This window comes from Lutra lutra, chromosome 5 (genome assembly GCF_902655055.1).
Source record: "Lutra lutra chromosome 5, mLutLut1.2, whole genome shotgun sequence".
NCBI classification, from domain to species: Eukaryota; Metazoa; Chordata; class Mammalia; order Carnivora; family Mustelidae; genus Lutra; species Lutra lutra.
Genome location: NC_062282.1, coordinates 156,116,560 through 156,141,610, shown reverse-complemented (window position 1 = coordinate 156,141,610; position 25,051 = coordinate 156,116,560).

Genomic DNA, 25,051 nt, shown 5'->3' with positions numbered 1-25,051 from the left:
AACATATTATGAGCAAATATATGCCAGCAAATTTGACAATCTGAAAGAAACAGATGCATTCCTAGAGACATAAAAACTACACAACTGATCCAGGAAGAAATAGAAAACCCAAACAGACCCATAACCAGTAAGGAGATTGAAGCAGTCATCAAAAATCTCCCAACAAATAAGAGCGCAGGGCCAGATGGCTTCACAGGGGAATTCTACCAAGCATTTTTTTTTTTTAAGATTTTATTCATTCGACAGAGAGAGAGAAATCACAAATAGGCAGAGAGGCAGGCAGAGAGAGAGAGGGGAGGAAGCAGGCTCCCTGCAGAGCAGAGAGCCAGATGCGGGGCTCAATCTCAGGACCCTGGGACCATGACCCGAGCCGAAGGCAGAGGCTTTAACCCACTGAGCAATGCGGGTGCCCCTCTACCAAGCATTTAAAGAAGAACTAATTCCTCTTCTCTTGAAACTGCTCCAAAATATAGAAACTGAAGGAAAACTTCCAAACTCATTCTATGAGTTCAGCATTACCTTGATCCAAAAACCAGACAAAGATCCCACCAAAAAAGAGAATTACAGACCAATATCCCTGATGAACACAGATATGAAAATTCTCACCAAAATACTAGCCAATAGGATCCAAAAGTACATTAAAAGGATTATTCACCATGACCAAGTGGGATTTATTCCAGGGCTGCAAAGTTGGTTCAACATCCACAAATCAATCAATGTGATACAATACATTAATAAAAGAAAGAAGAAGAACCATATGATACTCTCAATAAATCCTGAAAAAGAATTTGACAAAGTACAGCATATTTCTTGATCAAAACCCTTCAAAGTGTAGGGATAGAGGGTCTATACCTCAATATCATCAAAGCCATCTATGAAAAACCCACAGCAAATATCATTCTCAATGGAGAAAAACTGAGAGCTTTTCTGCTAAGGTCAGGAACACGGCAGGGATGTCCATCACCTCCACTGCTATTCAACATAGTACTAGAAGTCCTAGCCTCAGCAATCAGACAATAAAAAGAAATTAAATGCATCCAAAATGGCAAAGAAGTCAAATTATCACTCTTTGCATATATGATACTTTATGTGGAAAACCCAAAAGACTCCACTCCAAATCTGCTAGAACTTGTACAGGAATTCAGTAAAGTGTCAGGATATAAACTCAATGCACAGAAATCAGTTGCATTTCTATACACCAAAAACAAGTCAGAAGAAAGGGAAATTAAGTAGTCAGTCCCATTTACAATTGCACACATAATCATTAGATACCTAGTAATAAACCTAACCAAAGAGGCAAAGTATCTCTACTCAAAGAACTATAAAGTACTCATGGAAGAAATTGAGGAAGACACAAAGAAATGGAAAAATTTTCTATGCTCATGAATTGGAAAAACAAATATTATAAAAATGTCTATGCTACCTAAAATAATCTACATGTTTAATGCAATCCCTATCAAAATACCATCCTTTTTTTTTTTTCAAAGAAATGGAACAAATAATCCTAAAATTTATAACAGAAAAAACCTCAAATAGCCAGAAGAATGTTGAAAAACAAAGCCAAAGTTGGTGGTATCACATTTCCAGACTTCAAGCTCTATTACAAAGCTGGAATCATCAAGACAGCATGGTACTGACACAAAAACAGACACATAGATCAATGGAACAGAATAGAAAGCCCAGAAATAGACCCCCAATTCTATGGTCAACTAATTTTCAACAAAACAGGAAAGAAAGTCCAATGGAAAAAAGACAGTCTCTTCAACAAATGGTGTTGGGAAAATTGGACAGCCACAGGCAGAAAAATGAAACTGGATCAGTCTCCTATACCACACATGAAAATAGACTGAAAATGGATGAAGGACCTCAATATGAGAAAGAAATCCATCAAAATCCTTGAGGAGAACACAGGCAACAGCCTCTTCGACCTCAGCTGCAACAACTTCTTCCTAGAAACATTGCCAAAGGCAAGGGAAGCAAGAGCAAAAAATTTTGATCATCAAGATCAAAAGCTTTTGCCAGCAAAGGAAACAGTTAACAAAACCAAAAGACAACTGACAGAATGGGAGAAGATATTTGTAAACACAATATCAGATAAAGGGCTAGTATCCCAAAATCTATAAAGAACATATTAAGCTCAACACCCAAAGAACAAATAATGCAATCAAGAAATGGGCAGAGGACATGAACACACATTTCTGCAAAGAAGACATTCAGATGGCCAATAGACACATGAAAAGTGCTCCACATCACTTGGCATCAGGGAAATACAAATCAAAACCACAATGAGATACCACCTCACACCAGTCAGAATGGCTACAATTAACAAGTCAAGAAATGACAGATGCTGGCAAGGATACAGAGAAAGGGAACCCTCCTACACTGTTGGTGGGAATGCAAGCTGGTGCAACCACTCTGGAAAACAACATGGAGGTTCCTCAAAAAGTTGAAAATAGAGCTACCCTATGACCCAGAAATTGCACTACTAGATATTTACCTTAAAGGTACAAATGTATCACATGCATTCAGGTGCACATGCAAGGGACACATGCACCCGAGTGTTTATAGCAGCAATGTCCACAATAGTCAAACTATGGAAAGAACCTAGATATCCATCAACAGATGAATGGATAAAGTGGTATATATATACAATGGAATACTATGCAGCCATGAAAAGAAATGAAATCTTGCCATTTGTGATGACATGGATGGGACTAGAGGGTATTACGCTGAGCAAAATAAGTCAATCAGAGAAAGACAATTATCATATTATCTCCCTGATATGAGGAAGCTGAGAGGCAATGTGAGGAGTTTGGGGGGTAGGAATGGAATAAATGATACAAGATGGATCAAGAGGAAGACAAATTATAATATACCCTTAATCTCACAAAACAAACTGAGGATTGTTGGGGGATAGTGGGGAGGGAGAGGGTGGTTGGGTTATGGGCATTGGGGAGGGTGTGTGCTATGGTGAGTGCTGTGAAGTGTGTAAACCTGGTGATTCACAGACCTGTACCCCTGGGATTAATAATATATTATATGTTAATTTAAAAAAAATAATATATATATATTTTTTAAAAAGGCCATAATCAGGATTAAGAAAATTAAGAAATGGGACAAGTTAAGATGGCACAGGAGTAAAGGGACTCTAAATTTGTCTCGCACCTTGAATACAACTATAAAGTTATAAAATCATCCTAACACCTGAGAAATCAATTGGAGATCTGAAAAAACAAATGCTGTAAGGCTCCAAGTAGAAAAGCGACCATCATTTGGAAGATAGGAGGTACAGAGACTTGAATCCAGTGTGATAGAGCTGAGGATAAAGTAGAAGGGATGGAGCCTGCTTAAGGCAGCTACCCTGAAGTATTAAAAGACGTGGAGTACAAATTTTCAGCTATGGGTCTAGAGATCGGAGTGCCAGCAATTTCATCTTCCACGTGTTTGGTGCTGAAACACTTCAGGGAGCAAGACACCACTACCTAGTAGAGTCAGGAGCTGCCTACTCTTAGCCCTGCCACCCTGTGCCCTGAAGAAGTATTTGCACTAGGGAGAGTCCACTTGAGAATCAGAACAATAGGCCTCTCCCCAAGAAGACTAGCACAAACAACTGGCTGCCACCAAGTTTACTGATCATAGAGGGCTGCAAATCTTCAGCTTTAGGGAAAATCACTATACAACATTCTTTGTATTTGTATTATTCAATCTTTTAGTATTACATTTTCAGTTATACTTTTATTTTTTCAATTCTTTTTTCTTATTTTAATATGAAAGAAAAATATATATGCTTTTATGTATTTCTTATTTTGGCATCTTATTTATTTTTAACAAAGCGGTAAAAACAAAAACAAACGAAAACCCCCAAAACCCAAGATGTAGTTTTTACTGTTTTGTTTTCTTGTCATTGTTGCTATTGCTGTTGTTGTTATTGTTTTGTTTTGTTTTCTTCTTTTCTCTTCTGGACAATGTGATGAGTCAGAGAAATTCACTCCAATAGTAAGAACAGAAGGTAGTATTCACAGCCAGGGATTTAACAAATATGGGTTCAAGTAAAATGTCTGAAATAGAATTTAACACAATTATAAAGATACTAGATGGGCTTAAAAAAAATAGAAAACGGGGGCGCCTGGGTGGCTCAGTGGGTTGGGCCGCTGCCTTCGGCTCAGGTCATGATCTCAGAGTCCTGGGATCGAGCCCCGCATCGGGCTTTCTGCTCAGCAGGGAGCCTGCTTCCTCCTCTCTCTGCCTGCCTCTCTGCCTGCTGTGATCTCTCTGTCAAATAAATAAATAAAATCTTAAAAAAAAAAAAGAAAGAAAATTTATCTTTGAAAGAGGAAAACCTACACAATATTTCAAATCTGATGGAATGTAATTTCATACAAGGGTAGGTAGATATTCTAAAAGATCAGTGGCTTTAAAAAAAAAATAGAAAACGTTAGAGAACGAAGAAGACACTAAAGAGTGAAGAAACTGAAGGAATAAACAAAAAAACATCTCCCAACATACTAGAATCCAAGGATGGATGTCTTCCTAGGGGAATTCTACCAAAGATTTAAAGAAGAATTGATAACTACTCTTCTGAAACAGTTAAAAAAAAAAAAAAGAAAAGGAAAGAAATTAAATGAAATGAAAACTTCCAAATTCATTTAATGAGCCCAATTTTTCCTTGATCCCCAAACCAGATAAAGACCCCACTAAAAAGGAGAATTACTGACCAATATCCCTGATGTAAATGGATGTAAAAATTTTCACCAAGATATAGCTAATGGGATCAAACAGTACATTAAAAACGTTATTCCCCAGAACCAAATGGGATTTATTCCTGGGCTGCACGGGAAGTTTAATATCTCCAAATCAATGTAATACACCATATTAATGAAAGAAAGGATGAGAACCATTAGATCTTTTCACTAGAGGCAAATAAAGCATTTGACAAAATACAGCATCCTTTCTTTCTTTGTTTTTTTTTTTTAATTTTATTTTTTATAAACATATATTTTTATCCCCAGGCGTACAGGTCTGCGAATCGCCAGGTTTACACACTTCACAGCACTCACCATAGCACATACCCTCCCCAATATCCATAACCCCACACCCCCTCTCCCAACCCCCCTCCCCCCATCAACCCTCAGTTTGTTTTGTGAGATTAAGAGTCACTTATGGTTTGTCTCCCTCCCAATCCCATCTTGTTTCATTTACTCTTCTCCTAACCCTTAACCCCCCATGTTGCATCTCCTCTCCCTCATATCAGGGAGATCATATGATAGTTGCTTTCTCTGATTGACTTATTTCGCTAAGCATGATACCCTCTAGTTCCATCCACGTCGTCGCAAATGGCAAGATTTCATTTCTTTTGATGGCTGCATAGTATTCCATTGTATATATATATCACCTCTTCTTTATCCATTCGTCTGTTGATGGACATCTAGGTTCTTTCCATAGTTTGGCTATTGTAGACATTGCTGCTATAAACATTCGGGTGCACGTGCCCCTTCCGATCACTATGTTTGTATCTTTAGGGTAAATACCCAATAGTGGAATTGCTGGGTCATAGGGTAGTTCTATTTTCAACATTTTGAGGAACCTCCATGCTGTTTTCCAGAGAGGTTGCACCAGCTTGCATTCCCACCAATAGTGTAGGAGGGTTCCCCTTTCTCCGCATCCTCGCCAGCATCTGTCATTTCCTGACTTGTTAATTTTAGCCATTCTGACTGGTGTGAGGTGATATCTCATTGTGGTTTTGATTTGTATTTCCCTGATGCCAAGTGATGTGGAGCACTTTTCATGTGTCTGTTGGCCATCTGGATGTGTTCTTTGCAGAAATGTCTGTTCATGTCCTCTGCCCATTTCTTGATTGGATTATTTGTTCTTTGGGTGTTGAGTTTGCTAAGTTCTTTATAGATTTTGGACACTAGCCCTTTATCTGATATGTCATTTGTAAATATCTTCTCCCATTCTGTCAGTTGTCTTTTGGTTTTGTTCACTGTTTCCTTTGCTGTGCAAAAGCTTTTGATCTTGATAAAATCCCAAAAGTTCATTTTTGCCCTTGCTTCCCTTGCCTTTGGTGATGTTCCTAGGAAAATGTTGCTGCGGCTGAGGTTGAAGAGGTTGCTGCCTGTGTTCTCCTCAAGGATTTTGATGGATTCCTTTCTCACATTGAGATCCTTCATCCATTTTGAGTCTATTTTCGTGTGTGGTGTAAGGAAATGATCCAATTTCATTTTTCTGCATGTGGCTGTCCAATTTTCCCAACACCATTTATTGAAGAGGCTGTCTTTTTTCCATTGGACATTCTTTCCTGCTTTGTCGAAGATGAGTTGACCATAGAGTTGAGGGTCTATTTCTGGGCTCTCTATTCTGTTCCATTGATCTATGTGTCTGTTTTTGTGCCAGTACCATGCTGTCTTGATGATGACAGCTTTGTAATAGAGCTTGAAGTCCGGAATTGTGATGCCACCAACTTTGGCTTTCTTTTTCAATATTCCTTTGGCTATTCGAGGTCTTTTCTGGTTCCATATAAATTTTAGGATTATTTGTTCCATTTCTTTGAAAAAAATGGATGGTACTTTGATAGGAATTGTATTAAATGTGTAGATTGCTTTAGGTAGCATAGACATTTTCACAATATTTATTCTTCCAATCCAGGAGCATGGAACATTTTTCCATTTCTTTGTGTCTTCCTCAAATTCTTTCATGAGTACTTTATAGTTTTCTGTGTATAGTTTCTTAGTCTCTTTGGTTAGGTTTATTCCTAGGTATCTTATAGTTTTGGGTACAACTGTAAATGGGATGGACTCCTTAATTTCTCTTTCTTCTGTCTTGTTGTTGGTGTAGAGAAATGCAACTGATTTCTGTGCATTGATTTTATATCCTGACACTTGACTGAATTCCTGTACAAGTTCTAGCAATTTTGGAGTGGAGTCTTTTGGGTTTTCCACATATAGTATCATATCATCTGCAAAGAGTGATAGTTTGACTTCTTCTCTGCCAATTTGGATGCCTTTAATTTCCTTTTGTTGTCTGATTGCTGAGCCTAGGACTTCTAGTACTATGTTGAATAGCAGTGGTGATAACGGACATCCCTGCCGTGTTCCTGACCTTAGCGGAAAAGCTTTCAGTTTTTCTCCATTGAGAATGATATTTGCGGTGGGTTTTTCATAGATGGCTTTGATAATATTGAGGTATGTGCCGTCTATCCCTACACTTTGAAGAGTTTTGATCAGGAAGGGATGCTGTACTTTGTCAAATGCTTTTTCAGCATCTATGGAGAGTATCATATGGTTCTTGTTCTTTCTTTTATTAATGTGTTGTATCACATTGATTGATTTGAGGATGTTGAACCAACCTTGCAGCCCTGGAATAAATCCCACTTGGTCATGGTGAATAATCCTTTTAATGTACTGTTGAATCCTATTGGCTAGTATTTTGGCGAGAATTTTTGCATCTGTGTTCATCAAGGATATTGGTCTATAGTTCTCTTTTTTGTTGGGATCCTTGTCTGGTTTTGGGATCAAGGTGATGCTGGCCTCATAAAATGAGTTTGGAAGTTTTCCTTCTGTTTCTATTTTTTGGAACAGTTTCAGGAGAATAGGAATTAGTTCTTCTTTAAATGTTTGGTAGAATTCCCCCGGGAAGCCATCTGGCCCTGGGCTTTTGTTTGTTTGGAGATTTTTGATGACTGTTTCAATCTCCTTACTGGTTACGGGTCTGTTGAGGCTTTCTATTTCTTCCTGGTTCAGTTGTGGTAGTTTATATGTCTCTAGGAATGCATCCATTTCTTCCAGATTGTCAAATTTGTTGGCGTAGAGTTGCTCATAGTATGTTCTTAGAATTGTCTGTATTTCTTTGGTGTTCGTTGTGTTCTCTCCTCTTTCATTCATGATTTTATTTATTTGGGTCCTTTCTCTTTTCTTTTTGATAAGTCTGGCCAGGGGTTTATCAATCTTATTAATTCTTTCAAAGAACCAGCTCCTAGTTTCGTTGATTTGTTCTATTGTTTTTTTGGTTTCTATTTCATTGATTTCTGCTCTGATCTTTATGATTTCTCTTCTCCTGCTGGGTTTAGGGTTTCTTTCTTGTTCTTTCTCCAGCTCCTTTAGGTGTAGGGTTAGGTTGTGTACCTGAGACCTTTCTTGTGTCTTGAGAAAGGCTTGTATCGCTATATATTTTCCTCTCAGGACTGCCTTTGTTGTGTCCCACAGATTCTGAACTGTTGTGTTTTCATTATCATTTGTTTCCATAAATTTTTTCAATTCTTCTTTAATTTCCTGGTTGACCCATTCATTCTTTAGAAGGATGCTGTTTAGTCTCCATGTATTTGGGATCTTTCCAAATTTCCTCTTGTGATTGAGTTCTAGCTTTAGAGCATTGTGGTCTGAAAATATGCAGGGAATGATCCCAATCTTTTGATACCGGTTGAGACTTGATTTAGGACCAAGAATGTGATCTATTCTGGAGAATGTTCCATGTGCACTAGAGAAGAATGTGTATTCTGTTGCTTTGGGATGAAATGTTCTGAATATATCTGTGATGTCCATCTGGTCCAGTGTGTCATTTAAGGCCTTGATTTCCTTGTTGATCTTTTGCTTGGATGATCTGTCCATTTCAGTGAGGGGAGTGTTAAAATCCCCTACTATTATTGTATTCTTGTTGATGTGTTTCTTTGATTTTGTTATTAATTGGTTTATATGGTTGGCTGCTCCCATGTTAGGGGCATAGATATTTAAAATTGTTATTTCTTCTTGTTGGACAGTTCCTTTGAGTATGATATAGTGTCCTTCCTCATCTCTTATTATAGTCTTTGGCTTAAAATCTAATTGATCTGCTATAAGGATTGCCACTCCTGCTTTCTTCTGATGTCCATTAGCATGGTAAATTCTTTTCCACCCCCTCACTTTAAACCTGGAGGTGTCTTCGGGTTTAAGATGAGTTTCTTGTAGGCAACATATAGATGGTTTTTTTTTTTTTTTTATCCATTCTGATACCCTGTGTCTTTTGATTGGGGCATTTGGCCCATTAACATTCAGGGTAAGTATTGAGAGATATGAATTTAGTGCCATTGTATTGCCTGTAAGGTGACTGTTATAATATATTGTCTCTGTTTCTTTCTGATCTTCTACTTTTAGGGTCTCTCTTTGCTTAGAGGACCCCTTTCAATATTTCCTGTAGAGCTGGTTTGGTATTTGCAAATTCTTTCAGTTTTTGTTTGTCCGGGAAGTTTTTAATCTCTCCTTCTATTTTCAATGGTAGCCTAGCTGGATATAGTATTCTTGGCTGCATGTTTTTCTCATTTAGTACTCTGAATATATCATGCCAGCTCTTTCTGGCCTGGCAGGTCTCTGTGGATAAGTCTGCTGCCAATCTAATATTTTTACCATTGTATGATACAGACTTCTTTTCCCGGGCTGCCTTCAGGATCTTCTCTTTGTCACTAAGACTTGTCAATTTTACTATTAGGTGACGGGGTGTGGACCTATTCTTATTGATTTTGAGGGGGGGTTCTCTGAACCTCCTGGATTTTGATGCTTGTTCCCTTTGCCATATTGGGGAAATTCTCTCCAATAATTCTCTCCAACATACCTTCTGCTCCCCTCTCTGTTTCCTATTCTTCTGGAATCCCAATTATTCTAATGTTGTTTCGTCTTATGGTGTCACTTATCTCTCGAATTCTCCCCTCGTGGTCCAGTAGCTGTTTGTCCCTCTTTTGCTCAGCTTCTTTATTCTCTGTCATTTGGTCTTCTATATCACTAATTCTTTCTTCTGCCTCATTTATCCTAGCAGTGAGAGCCTCCATTTTTTATTGCACCTCATTAATAGCTTTTTTGATTTCAACTTGGTTAGATTTTAGTTTTTTTATTTCTCCAGAAAGAGCTTTTACATCTCCCGAGAGGGTTGCTTTAATATCTTCCATACAGCATCCTTTCTTGATGAAAACCCTCCGCAATGTAGGGATAGAGTGAACATAAATCAAAATCATAAAAGCCAGGTAAGAAAGACCCACAGTGAAAATCATTCTCGATGGGGATTGAGCTGTTTTGTCTTAGGGTCAGGAACATGACAGGGATGCCCCACTATCACCACTGTTACTCACCATTGTACTGGCCTCAGCAGTCAGACAACAAAAAGAGACAAAAGGCATCCAAATTGGCAATGAAGGAGTCAAACATTCACTCCTCACAGACTACATGATACTCTATGTAGAAAATCCCAAAGACTCCACTACATAAATGCTGGAAAATACCGGAACACAGCAAAATCAGAGGATATAAAGCCAAAGCACAGAGGTCTGTTGCATTTCTGTACACTAACAATGAAAAAGAAATCAAGGAATTGATTCCATTTACAAAAGCACCAAAAACCATAAGATACTTAGGAAAAAACCTAATCAAACAGGTAAATTATCTATACTCTAGAAACTACAGAACACTTATGAAAGAAATTGAGGAAGACACAAAGAAATGGGAAAAAATATTTCTTGCACATGGATTGGAAGAATAATATTGTTAAAATGTCTATGCTACCCAGAATAATTTACACTTTCAATGTCATCCCTAACAAAATACCATCAACATTTTTCACAGAGCTGTAACAAACAATCCTAAACTTTTTATGGAACCAGAAAAGTGACTGAAGAGCCAAAGCAATGTTAAAACAGAAAATCAAAGCTGGAGGCATCACAATTCTGGACTTCGAACAGCATTACAAAGCTGTGATCATCTGATAGTATGGTACTGGCACAAAAACAGACATATAACCAGTGGAGCGAAATAGAAAACCCAGAAAAGGACCCTCAACTCTACGGTCAACTAATCTTTGACAAAGCAGGAAAAATATCCAGTGAGGGAAAAAAAAGTCTCTTTGACAAATAATATTGGAAAAATTGGACAGGCACATACAAAAAAAAAAAAAAAAAAAGAAAGAAAGAAAGAAAGAAACAGGACCAATTTCTCCTTTTTTTAAGATCTTATTTTTATTAATTTGACACACAGAGAGAGATCACAAGTAAGCAGAACATCAGGCAGAAAGGGGGCAGGGAAGCAGGCTCCCTGCTGAGCAGATGTGGGGCTCCATCCCAGGACCCTAAAATCATGACCTTAGCTGAAGGCAGAGGCTTAACCTACTGAGCCACTCAGGCACGCCCTGACAGGACTCATTTCTTAAACCATACACAAAAATAAACTCAAAGTGGAAGAAAGACCTAAATGTGAGACAGGAATCCATCCAAATCCTAGAGGAGAGCACAAGCAGCAACCTCTTTGACCTCAGTTGCAGCAACTTCTCTTTAGACATGTTTCCAAAGACAAGGGAAACAAAACAAAAAGAACTATTGGGACTTATCAAGATAAAAAGCTTTTGCACAGCAAAGGAAAAAGTTGAAAATACTAAGAGGTATCTCATGGAATGGGAGAAAATATTCACAAATGACAGAAGATAAAGGACTAGTATCCAAAATCTTGAAAGAACATATCAAACTCAATACCTAAAGAACAAATAATCCAAACAAGAAATCGGCAGAAGACATGAACAGATATTTTCCAAAGAAGACATAGAAATGGCCAACAGACACATGAAAAAATGCTCAACATAGCTGGGCAGCCAAGAAATACAAATCAAAACCGCAATGAGATATCACATCATGTCTGTCAGAATGGTTAAAATTAACAACTCAGGAAACAACAGATGTTGCATGAAGATGCAGAGAAAGGGGCACCTTCTTACAGTATTGGTGGGAATGAAAACTATGCAGTCACTCAGGAACACAAAATGGACACTCCTCAAAAAGTAAAAAACAGATCTACTCTATGACCCAGCAATTGCCCCACTAAGTATTTATCCAAAGGATACAAAAATTGTGATTCAAAGGGGCACATGTACCTAATGTTTCTAACAGTAATGTCCACAAGCTAACAAATGAAAAAGACCAGATGTCCATCAACAGATGAATGTATAAAGAAGAAATGGTATATATAAACAGTGGAATATTCCTCATCCATCACAAAGAATGAAATCTTGCAATTTGCAATGACTTGGTTGGAACCTGTGTATTATGCTAAGCAAAATAAGTCAGACAGAAAAGACAAATACTATATGATTTCACTCCTGTGTAGTTTTAAGAAACAAATATGAATATAGGGGAAAGGAAGGAGATATTAAAAAATAATTTAAAAAATAAAATAAAGAAAAGGAGGCAAACAATAAGAGGTTCTTAATGAATATAGAACTGAGGATTGCTGGAAGGAAGGTGGGGTGATGGGGTAACTGGGTGATAGGCATTAAGGAGGGCATTAGATGTAATATACATTAGGTATTATATGCAAGTGATGAATCACTGAATTCTACCCCTGAAACTAGCAATACACTATATGTTAACTCAATTAAATTTAAGTAAATTTTTTGGAAAAAAAAAGGAAAATATTAAAAAATAAATTTTTAAAAAGTAAATGAAAATTAGGAAAGGAAAAAATGCAGTTATATACAAACCATAAATGCAGTAGACTAATTCCTTATAAAAACAAAAGCAGTGAAATCAATTGTATCTACAAAAATTAGTCAAGCGATTCAGAAAAGGGATGGATGAAAATATGTCATACACAAGGATGTGAGAAGAAACCTGGGATACCAATACTTATCAGAAAAAGTAGACTTTAAAACAAAGACTACAACAAAAGACAAAGAAGAACACATTTAAAGATAACAATCCAATGAGAAGACATAACAACTGCCCACAATTTGTATGCACCCAACCTGGCAACACCTACATGGACCACTTATTTCATACACAAAAATAAACCTATGATGGATTAAACCTAATTGTGAAATCTGAAACCATGAAAATCCTGGAAGAGAACTCAAGCAGTAATGACACTGACAGAAGCTGTAGCTGCATTTTTCTAGATATCTCTCCCCCATAGCAGGCAAAAAAAAAAAAAAAAAAGCAAAATAAACTGTTGGGACCACATCATGATAAAAAGATTTTGTATAGTGAAGGAAACCATTGACAAAACAAAAAGACAATCAACTGAATAGAAGATACTTGCTAATTACACATATGATGAGGGGTTAATAACTAAACATACATGGTAAGGATGTGATACAATGCAACACCAAAAAATATAATAATAATTTGATTTAAAAATAAGCAGAAGATGTGAACAGATATTTCTCCAAAGAAGACATTCAGATGGCAAACAGACACATGAAAAGATGCTCAACACCACTCATCATCAGAAAATGCAAATCAAAATCACAATGAGATCCCACCTCACTTGTCAAAATAACTGCAATAAAAAGCACAAGAAACAATACATATTGGTGAGGATGTGGAGAAAAAGGAACCCCTGTGCACTGTTGGTGGATTGCAAACTGGTGTCATCCATGTGAAAAACAGTATGGCACTTCCTCAGGAATTTAAATGTTTGGTTAGTATACGATCCAATAATCCCACTATTGGGTATTTATTCAAGGAAATTGGAAACACTAATTTGAAAAGATATATGCCTCTCTGTGTTTAATTGCATAATTATTTACAATAGCTAAGGTTTGGATGCAACCCAAATATCCATCCAGGGAGGAATGGATAAAGATGATGTGGAGTAAATATAGAATGGAACATGACACTGCCATAAAAATGAATGAAATTTGCAACAACATGAATGGACCTAGACTGTTTCATGCCAACTGAATTATGTCAGACAGAGGAAAATAAAAGCCACATGATTGCACTCACATGTGAAGTTTAAGAAAGAACACAAAGAAACACGCAAAGAAAAAAGGAGACACACACACAACACAGGCTCTCTGATATAAAGAACAACTGGTGGTTACCAGACTGGACGTAGTGGGGGAAATGGGTCAAGTAGGTAAAGGGGATGAAGACTACATTATCGTGATGAGCACCGAATGATGAGTAGACTTGTTGAATTGCTATGTAGTACACCTGAAACTAATATGACACTGTTTATTAATTACACTGGAATTTTAATGATTAGAAATAAAGTCTTGAAATAGCTTCTGTTTTGTTACACCAAGAAGCATACATAAACATACTATTATTTGCTTTTTATTTCTACATGTTGGGTGTTTGAGTTTATACAGTTGTATATCTATGTAAAAATTTGCACAGTTCCAATGTAAAATAAGTTGCATTAAGGGTAATCGAGCTCATACCACTGCTTCTCCACCCATCACTAACAATTACCTCCCCTATAGATAACTGAATTTTATTCCTAAAGTTTGCACATATTTAACTTAAGAATACATGGAAATATATAATCATACTATGAACTTTCTTAGATCATCAGTAATGTAGTGTACATATACTCCTCCACCTTCCTTTTTGCATTGAGTAATAGATCCTGAAGATGACAGCATAGCAATATACAGGATATTACTCATTTCTTTGAATTGTTGTTAAGTAGTCTATTTTGTGGCTGTGATATTTCCTGTTGAAGAACAGTTGAAATCTATGTTTTCCCATTTCAAATAGTGCAGAAATTAATAACTTGAGGCATGTACCTTTTTATAATGTTTCCAACTGTTTAGTTTTTTATTTTCCCAGCTTGATTTAGGTACAATTGACAAATACAGTCATAGATATTTAAAGTGTACAATGTGGTTATTTGATATATATGTATATATAGTGAACTGATTACCAAAGTTAAATAAATTAACACACCCATCACCTCATATATTTAGTGTGTGTGTGTGTGTGTGTGTGTGTGTGTGGTGAGAACACAGGATCAACTCTTTTTGGCAAATTTCAAGTACATAACACAGTGGTATTAACTAGAGTCACCATGCTGTACATTAGATTGGCAGAACTTATTCATCTTATTCAAACTTATTCAAGCTTGTACTCTCACCACCACCAATGTACAACAACAACAACAACAACAACTATTTTTCTATAGTTTTACTCAGTGAGTGTCAAACATAGCAAAATACCCAAATCTAATAGGGGGAAAATGATATCTTAGGGTAGATGCCATTTATAATTTGAGTTTCATCTTTCAGATGAAGTATTGAGTATCCTTTCATATGTGTAAGTACCTTTTGCATTTTTAAAAATGTTCACTTAGTTTTATCAAAATTTTCTTGTCTTTCATTCCCTAACCTCTCAAATTCAGGCACCAAATATACAACTTAGCTACCAAGGAATCCCTGGATTATGTTGTCATCTTACGCACCTCTCCCTCTTACAAAGTGCCCAGATAATGTTTTTCCTAGCTAAAATTTCTCCTTCATTTCATTCCTGTGACACATATTCTTCTCATTATCTTTTGTGTTTATTAAAGAAAATGATAGCCCTAGAAAAAGATGAAAAGGATCACTCAACATTAATTGATGATCTTAATGATCAGAATTTATGCATTCATAACAGAATGTCAGGAACACCAAAAATGGACTATGGAGGCATTTATTTACAAATTCAGTTTTCAGGACTAACTGTGTACACAGCCATTTCTTACAAGTACGTCAGTAGTAAGACCAGTGCTGGGTATGAAGTAACTACCACACAAAGACTTACTCTTGCCGCTAACCAGAAGATTCAGATTCTTGTCCTTTGTTTTCCCAAGAAGGATCATATGAAGGAAGGATTCTTCAGAATTGATTGTTTTACTGTCAAATAATAGTCATTAAGTTGGTGATTGTTTCAAGAGTGAATTATGGAAACCTCTCTAGTGCCCCCTGAGGGCTGTGGGTCAGGATAGCTTTGGGGAAGCCCTAAGTCATCTTTCTAGGCACCAATTCTATGCCAGCACTGAGAATTATTCAGAAGATTTTGCTCCACTTTTCCCCTTTTCATTCTCAACATACTTAAGCAGATAAGCTTGCCCAGAGCCCACGATGTCCTTAAAAAAGAATTTATTCATTTTTAAGAACTTTAGTATCACTCACCACAGTCTCAAGGAAATAATTCTGCAAGTAGAAAGTGGTTGGAAAGTAAAAATCAATGCCACTGAGTCTTCTAGCTATAGAGCAAATTTTTCCATATAACTCAACAGGTTTTCCCATGAAGACTTACATTCTTCTCAATTGATAGTAGACAGAGAGACTTAATGCTTCTCTTGAGTTCCTCCATTGACACATGTAAATCCTTGGTCATATTTTCTAGGGATGGGTCATCCACCCCAAAATCAGTCAGGTAGAAGTCTAAGGTCTCCTTTATATCCTCCATATCCTTATCACTGATCAAACCCTCAAAAGGCACAGGGACTATAGCTGGTGCTCTTGCCTTCAGGGCCTCCAGCCAGATCTGTTTCAGATAATCCTTCTTTTGATCAGTTACAGCCTAGGTAACATTAAGGGGGTATTGTCTGAACATGTGGAGATTGTGGACTGAGAAGTTTCTCAGAAGGGTGGTATCTAGGCTTTGGAAATCATAGGCAGACACATCAATATTGGAGACTAAGACTTGAAGGTCACTCACATTGTTTTTTAGCAGGCATCTCACACAGTCATCACAGATCATTTGCAGGGTTATATCCTTATGGAACATCTTGGGTTTACACATCTGTAAGTTACATAAATCACTGTCCACTTTAGTTCGAATGAAGTAGAACTTTTTCCCCATTTTTCTAATTGCTGTAGCAAGTTGTGCAACATTTAGTGTAACACGTCGATCAGAGACAATAATAAACATGTCGTACTCCCTCAATTTCATTTTCTCCAGATAATTCTCTGTTGGAAAGATCTCTATACCAGGGAGGTCCCATAATGTCATATTGGGAAATTTTGGATGGTTATATGGAACTCTCCTGAGGGCTTTTTCCCATACCCCAGTGGGGGCAACCCTTTCTTCCTCATGCCCCACCCCCTACGGGATATTGATGAAGCTGGACTTCCCTGACCCAGGCTCTCCAGTCATAGCAATGTTCACTCCAACATTCTCAGTGTCCCTCAATGCATTGCTGATGGCAGAAACTGTTTCCGTGTGGTCCCCCTTCTCCAGGTGTGATTCAGCAATCTTGAGAATTTCCTGAGAGAGGATACTGCTTTCCATGTTGATGTCTTTTAAAAAACTCAGTGATGGAGGTGAAATCATCATGCTTTACATTAGAGGTTATGGAAGAGGAGGACTGACCCATGGCTGGAGCAGCAAGGACACTAGAAGGAGGAGAGAAGAATGAAGGCATAAGAATTTGTACAACATGGAGTGGCTTGGAGTGTGCTGTTAGGGCAGGGAGTACCTTAGTTCTCCTATAACTATAGCCAAGAGACTTTCTCTTACAGCCCAGGCTTTGCTTGGATTTCTGACCTGGGTGTAAAGTTTGCCTCTAACCCTATCTGGAAAAGCCTTCTTCTTTAAGATACTCTTCATTCTTCCAGACTAATTTCAAAGTCTGACTATTCTATCTAAACCTTCCTGCTCACATTAATCTTTATTTGTTCTGTTTTAGTTGTCTTCACTTTTAGTGTTAAGAAAATAACACTTCTTCCTGATGGCAAATTTAATAAGATTGCATCAGTATTCACCACCACTCCCCTTCTACCTGTGGTATAAGACCTCTAAGAACAACCACTTCTTATCTTCTTTGCCTTTTTTTGTTAGAGATTGAGGGAAGAGAGCACATGTGGGGTTGGGGCAGAGGGAAAAAGAGAGACAGTATCTTAGGGCATGGAGCATGCTCTCAATGTCATGACCTAAGGTCAAATCAAGAGTCTGACCCTTAACTGACTAGATACCAAGATGCTCCCAGAAAATCCACATCTGATAATCTCTAACAGCATCATGTCATAGACTTTGCTTCTCATATGAGGCAGCTACATAAGGATGAGTGAGTCCTTTCCTCCTCAGATAAGATATCAAATAACTTCATCAAGAGGTAGAAATTTTAAATGATTACAAATGAATTTTCTTTCATTTAGAAAGTATGCATGCTCATGAAACAAGGTGCCAGAAGGATTCTTTCTGTTTTTGCTGGAGCAGAAACAGCAGGTTGCATTGATTCCTGTTTTCTAAAACAACATGCTGGAATATCCACCTGGAACAACTGTCCTGAGATTCTGCCCATCACCTCCTTCAGACCTGTGTATGAAAGGTGATAGACATCTGGTTGGGGAGATAAGTCATCCTGAAGACTGACTGCTGTGTAAAGAGTCATAGATGGGGGCACATTGGTGGCTCAGCCATTGAACATCTGCCTTCGTCTCTGGCATGATCCCTGGGTCCTGGGGTTGAGCTCTGCTTTGGGGTTCCTGCTCCACAGGAAGCCTGCTTCTCCCTCTCCCACTCCCCTTGCCTGTTTCCTTCTCTTGCTGTCTTTATCTGTCAAATAAATAAAATTTAAAAAAAAGGAGTCATAGATGGAATAGATAGTGTGAGGAAAGTCTCAAGCAAGAGCTGAATGGGGTGTTGTAAGAAGTCAGCCTTGGTAAATCAATTCCTCTGTCTCCTTCCCTCATGTTTCTCAGATTGAGCTGGTTGGTGTTCTGGACCTATCTGATCACTGGAGACTTGAACCATGAGATGGGCTACAAGAAGAAATCATATACCCAGGAGTAAAAGTAATTTGAAAGTTCTGTATACTGTTCTCTACAGAGATTGAGAGCAGAGTTTTTAGACCAGGAAGCAAGTCATTTCACATCATCATGGATATGTGGGGAGTGTCCTATGGCAAAAGAGTGGGATCAGGCACATCCTCCATTGGCTTCCTGGAAGCCACAGGCTGCAGCCCAAGACAGAGGATGGAAAAGAAATGGGGGAAGAAGTTAGTCAAAGTAAACATACAAACTCTAAACTGGTACACACATGGATGGAGAGTGCAAACATGCTCCTTAGAAGAGAGGACTGTGGGAGTCTAGCACATCAAGGCTGAAAGGAGCAGCATTAAGCACTGAAAAGAATGGTGCCTACACTTTGGACTGCCCAGCCAGAACATACTTCACCAACAGAAGTTTGGAAGTCTTGAGTGTCTGATAGGTGCAGGGCCAAACTTTTGCTGTGTGGAGAGCAAACCACCCCATTTGCCCTTTGGGGAGAGGTAGCATACAAAGCAGAAAGAGCAAGCCTGAGTGTGGAAGTAGCATATACAAGTTGGGTCTCAAAGAGGAGCCAACAAGGTGAAACTTCAACCTTCTCAGGTGTGGTCTCCACTCTGTGCATTTGCAGAGGAAGGGTAAAAAATACACAGGGGAGTGAGAAAATTTTGAGCTAGGACAGGTCCTAAGGAACAGAACAAATACAGAGAAAGGGAAGCAAATGACTGGATCAAGAGGGCAAGTGGGTGTGGAAAGCAAACTTCTGCATCTTGAGCAAATTTCATCCATGCAAAAGCCTTGCCTTATTGTTGAGGTTCCATACCTCACATGATATTGGATGTGAAGTTCTGTCATATATTATTTTCTGCTGCAACAAGAATGCAGGGGTAGCAAGGGCAGATACTTTATGATAGTCCTGAGAGATCACATTTTAACTTCTGTCAGTGTATCCTCCGAAGATGGGGCAAAATGGGTGGAAATATGAGAAATACTTGATAATAAACCTTAGATGTGCCCCTATACATACATTTCTCATCTCATCTCATCCCCTTGACAACACTACAAGGATATTATAATCATTCCCACCTTCAAATTCAGAATAAAATAAACCATGAGGTTGACAGATAGTCAATGAGGTCCACCATTTCCAAAGCTCAGAGCTCTATCTGATGAAGCAAAGACTGAGCCCTCATCTGTGTGGAGAGAGGTAAAATCTGGACTCAAAATGAAGTCAGTATGAGACACAATTTATAGTTCTATGGAGAGATGTGTTAAAAACAGAGCCATAGGATTATAATGGAACGATTTAAGTTAAAGTCCCAAGCCAGTATACCAAGATGATATCATCTAACTACAGTTTCAATTTGCAGGGATGTAATCCTTCACCAGTCAACATGGGAATTTCCTGGTCAGCAGGAAAAACTGTCATGATAGATCCTCTTCTACCCATTTATGAGGTCAACCTGGGATGAAACAGTGAATTCTTTACTATTAATTTTTTCATGGCTTCTCTCTAAATTTAAAAACTGTCTCTATTCTGCAGCTCAATGGAGCTCCTTTCTATTTGTGGTAGATGGCTGCCCAATTCAAAAATCATTTAATAGAGCCAATCATATCTTTAGAATTTACTCAGGTGATTTGTTTTATTTTGTTTTGTTTTTTAATAGGTTTGATGGCAGTATCAAGATTCAAAGCAAACTTCCGATTATATTCAGTGACAATAAGAAACACAGGTGTGGCACTCCACAAATCATTTTGAGTTCATGGTCTTTCTCCAACATTCCCAAGAGCCATCAGTAAGTCTATGTTGCTTTGAGCTCTGCTCTTTTTTGCATGAGAGCTCTGATGGAATTATCTTTCCAGTCCAGGGTTAATGGATCTGACAGAAAGCTCTGATAGAGTATGAGCCCTTAGCCCTTGTTCAATCCTCAAGTCCACACTGGCATTCCTACCCCAGTTCCAGTCCAGGGTCTCCATTTACTGCTGTTTGCTGGTTTAGTCTCTTCCTAACTTCCTGTCTGAAGTCCCCATTAATAGAATCTGCTGGTTCAGTCCACGATGGAAATTACTGGTGATGTGTATGGGGCATTCACCGAGCCAGTTTGCAGTCACTTCTAAACCTAGCCCTTGTTCTGAAATGAGATTTCAAGGCAGGAGCTGTTGGTGGCAGCCACAGTGCTCCATGCATGAGGAATCAGTCCACAGCCCACATTCTTGCAGGTCTGCTGTCTCAGTCTGTGCCCAAGTCACTAGTTCTTTAGCTACTACTGGTGTCCATAAGTCCATTACCTCAGTACACTTGGTTTCTGTTGGGATGTACGTGAGATAAAGGCTTAGCTGAAAGAAATGAATAAACCAACAAAAAAGGAAACCAACAAACAAATGGGTCCTTAAAATGCCAAAAAAGTTAAGCGCTTTACCCTCTCCATCCATTGCTTATTTTATATCTAGGGACTATGCCTCTGGAAGCTATCAAAATCTACAAGCTTGTTTTGTGTCCCCAATATCTTTGCTTGTTAAGTGTTAGATTATGACCCACAAAATAAGGTAGACTAAATAAGACTAAATATCAGTTGCCCCCATTTATAACTATGTATGCTGCACAGAAATGTGGGTTAAACTCCATTCATGTATGCCTAGGGTCCTACCAAACTGCTTCCAGACCTCAGGGGAGTGACAATTGAGAATTATAATGGTTTTTATGAGAAATATTCCAATTAGATAAGGTCATTTAAGAAGTGTCCTTAAAAGCAAGTATTCAAGGAGAGGGGGGTGGGGTTATGGACATTGGGGAAGCTATGTGCTATGGTGAGTGCTGTGAAGTGTGTAAACCTGGTGATTCACAGACTTGTACCCCTGGGGATAAAAATACATTATATGTTTATAAAAAAAATAAATTAATTTTTAAAAAAAGCAAGTATCCAGAATTTCAAAAATAGCTTCATTGAAAGTGTCATTGCCTAAGGCTGGAAAAAGATGAAATGTAATAAATAAATAACATAACATATCATAACATAACATAACATAACATAACATAACTAAATAAATGAAGCACTAAGGGCTTATGAGTTACTGGTCTTAGGAAACCTAAATCCTCCTGGAGGAACTTGCTTTCTTTCTCTGCTCCCTATAGATATACATCTTATCATGTGTTTGGAAAATAAACATATTGATAATCACTTAAAGAGGAAAAGGTACTTGGTTGGCTCAATTGGTTAAGTGCCTGGCTTTGGCTCAGGTCATGATAGAGCCCCCTGTTCAGTGGGGTGTCTGCTTCTTTCTCTCCCTCTGTCCCTCCCCCCTGCTCCTGCTCACTCTTTCTCTCAAATAAATAAATGCAATCTTAAAACAAAACTAAACTAAACTAAACTAAAGAGGATAAAAGGGAAAGAGGGCATTTTATACAACAGACTGCTAAATGGGTGTTGTCCCACAACTCTGGCACAACCTCCTTAAGATTAATTCCAGGGGTAAACACAAATCTTAAAAAAATATTCTCCACAAATGTCAGTAAATATAAGATCTTTGTTCGCTGGTGTGTGTTTGTTTTAATGTGTGATATTTCTACCTGTGGAAGGTTTCATTGTAAACTCTCAATTTAGTTGGTTTGAAGGCAAGTAATTGTAAGGAAAGGGTATTCAAAAACTCTAGAAAGCTAGAAATTCACCTAAATGTTTTTCAAGTTCATGTGATCTAGAAATATATTTGGTATTAAAGCTAATTTAAGGTTGTATGTTTAATAAAATGAACATGTGTTTAGAGGTATGAGCTATAAAATTAACATTTATATTCAACCTATGTTTACCTAAAATTAAAGAAATAAGATAATGTTACCTCTGTTACAAATGTTTTCTAAAAAAAAAATTACAGGATTTCTTTTCTATAGTGCTGGTGGTTCATGGTCTCTCCCTTCAAAGAATTAAGAGGTAGACCAGACAAAGAGTGGTGTGTAGCAAACTGAAGTTTATTGAGGGATAGCACAAAGCTCCTGAGGAGAAAGGGGACCCAAGAGGCTTGCAAATTTGACATTTAAACCTAGGGTTGTTATGGGTTTTTAAGTGTGGTCTGTTTTAATCTTGGCATGTCAGCCAATCAGGGTTTTGTCCAGAAGTTCATCTAACTATCGGGTAATTGTTCCCATGGGAAGGAGTGGAGGGATCCTTCGAAGGTGGTGTTTCATAACCTCAGGCACCAAGTAGACAGTGGCCACCATTGCCTTAAGGCATGCTTGCCAGCCATAGGCCACCAGATCAAGCTAATCTTTGTCCTTTTAAGGGTAGCTCCCTCTTGGGATAGGACCCCTTTTCCCTGCCTGGCTTTCATCCAACTATCCTTTATTAAAAATAGCTTGGTATAACAGTCAAGTAAGAATTACTCCCAAGGATGCAAGGTTGGTTCAATATTCATAAAACTAAAACTTGACACGTCACATCAATACAAGAGAGAATAAACCATGTGGTTATATTCATAGATGCAGACAAAGGTTTTGACAAAATAGAACAACGACTTATAAAATCCTCAACACAGTAGGTCTAGAGGGAGCATACCTCAACCTAATAATGGTCTGATATGACAAAAACACAGTGCAAATATCATACTAAATTTTGAAAACTTGAGAATTTTCCCCCTAAGATCAGGAGCAAGACAAGGATGTCTGTTCTCATCATTTTATCTCAACATAGTACTAGAAGTCCTAGTTACAGCAATTAGAATACATAAATAAAAGAAATTCAAATTGATAAGGAAAGAGTAAAATATCACTATGTGCAGATAACAAGATACTATATATAGAAAACCCTAAAGATTCTACCAAAAAATCTACCAGAGTAGATCAATGAATTCTGTAAAGTCATAGGCTACAAAATCAATATATAGAAATCTGTGGCATTCCTATACACTAATAATGAGGTAGCAGAAAGAAAAATAATAATTAAAAATACAATTTATAATTGCACCAAAAACAATAAAATATCTAGGAATACACATTACCAAAGACATGAAAGACCACTGCTCTAAAAACTGCAAAATGCTGATTAAAGAAATTCATGAAAAGACAAAGATGTTGAAAGACATTCCATGTTTATGAGTTGGAAAAATAAACATTGTTAAAATGTCTGTACTACTCAAAACAATCTACAGATTCAATGCAAGCCTGATTAAAACACCAACAGCATTTTCTACCAAACTGGGACAAACAGTCCCAAAATTTGTATGGAACCACAAAAAAACCAAATAGCCATAGCAATCTAGAAGAATAAGAAAATAAGAAAAATGAATTGGTGGTAACACTATTCCAGACATCTAGTTATATTAGAAACTGTAGTAATCAAAACAGTATGGTATAAGTATAATAATAGCTACACAGATCAGCAGAACAAAATAGAGAACCCAGAAATGGACTCACAACTATATTGCCAATTAATCTTTGACAAAACAGGAAATAATATAATGAGAGACAGTCTCTTCAATAAATAGTATAGGGAAACAGGTCAGTGACATGCAAAAGAATGAAACTGGACCACGTCTTTAAACTATACACAAAAACAATCTCAAAATGGATTAAATATTTAAATGTGAGACCTGAAACCATCATAATCCTAGAAGAGAGCACAAGCAGTAATGTCTCTGACTTCAGCCATAGCAACATTTTTCTAGATACGCCTCTAAAGGCAAGGGATATAAAGCAAAAAGAAACTGTTTGGACTACATAAAAATAAAAGGCTTGGGCACAGCAGAAGAAACTATCAATAGAACCAAAGGACAACCTACTGAATGGCATCAGATATTTGCAAGTAGCATATCCAATAAAGAATATCCAAACTGTGTAGGAACTGATACAAATCAACACTCAAAAATCAATTAATACAACTTAAAAATAGGCAGAAGACATGAATGGACATTTTTCCATAGAAGGCATAAAGAATGCCACCAGAAACATAAAGATACTCAACATCCCTTACTATCAGGTAAATGCAGATTAAACAACAATGAGATATTGCCTCATGCATGTCAGAGGGGTGAAAATTAAAAACAACAGGAACAAAAGTGTTGGCAAGGATGTGGAAGAAAACTGTACTGTTGGTTGGAGACAACATGGCGAGAAGTAAGAGGTGCTGTTTCAACTGGTCCCCTAAAGTGAGCTGATTACCTACCAAAGAACTCTGGTCACCCATAAAATCAGCCTGAGATTACAATTATACACTTCTGGATCTCTACGGGGGCAGAAGACACCAGTGGGCAGGTAAAGCAGAGTGGGAACATTGGACTGATATTGGAAAATAAACGAAAAGGGGAGGGAGCCACTAGAAGCAACTCACTGGAAAGTACCTCAATACAAGTGTACCCTGTGATTGGGGACCAGAATTGACTTGGAGTCTGGTTGAAAGCACTCAAAAAGAGCAAAAGATCTTAAGGAAAAATTGGTGGAATTGGACGATAGGGACAGGGACTTAAGCCCATGGACCCAGGATGGCCACCACGGGTGGGGAACCAGAGAGCACAGCAAAGAAGCCAGGTCTTGGTCCCTGAGCGGCCAGTGCACATGAGAGCATCTGGGTGGCCACACCCAGGA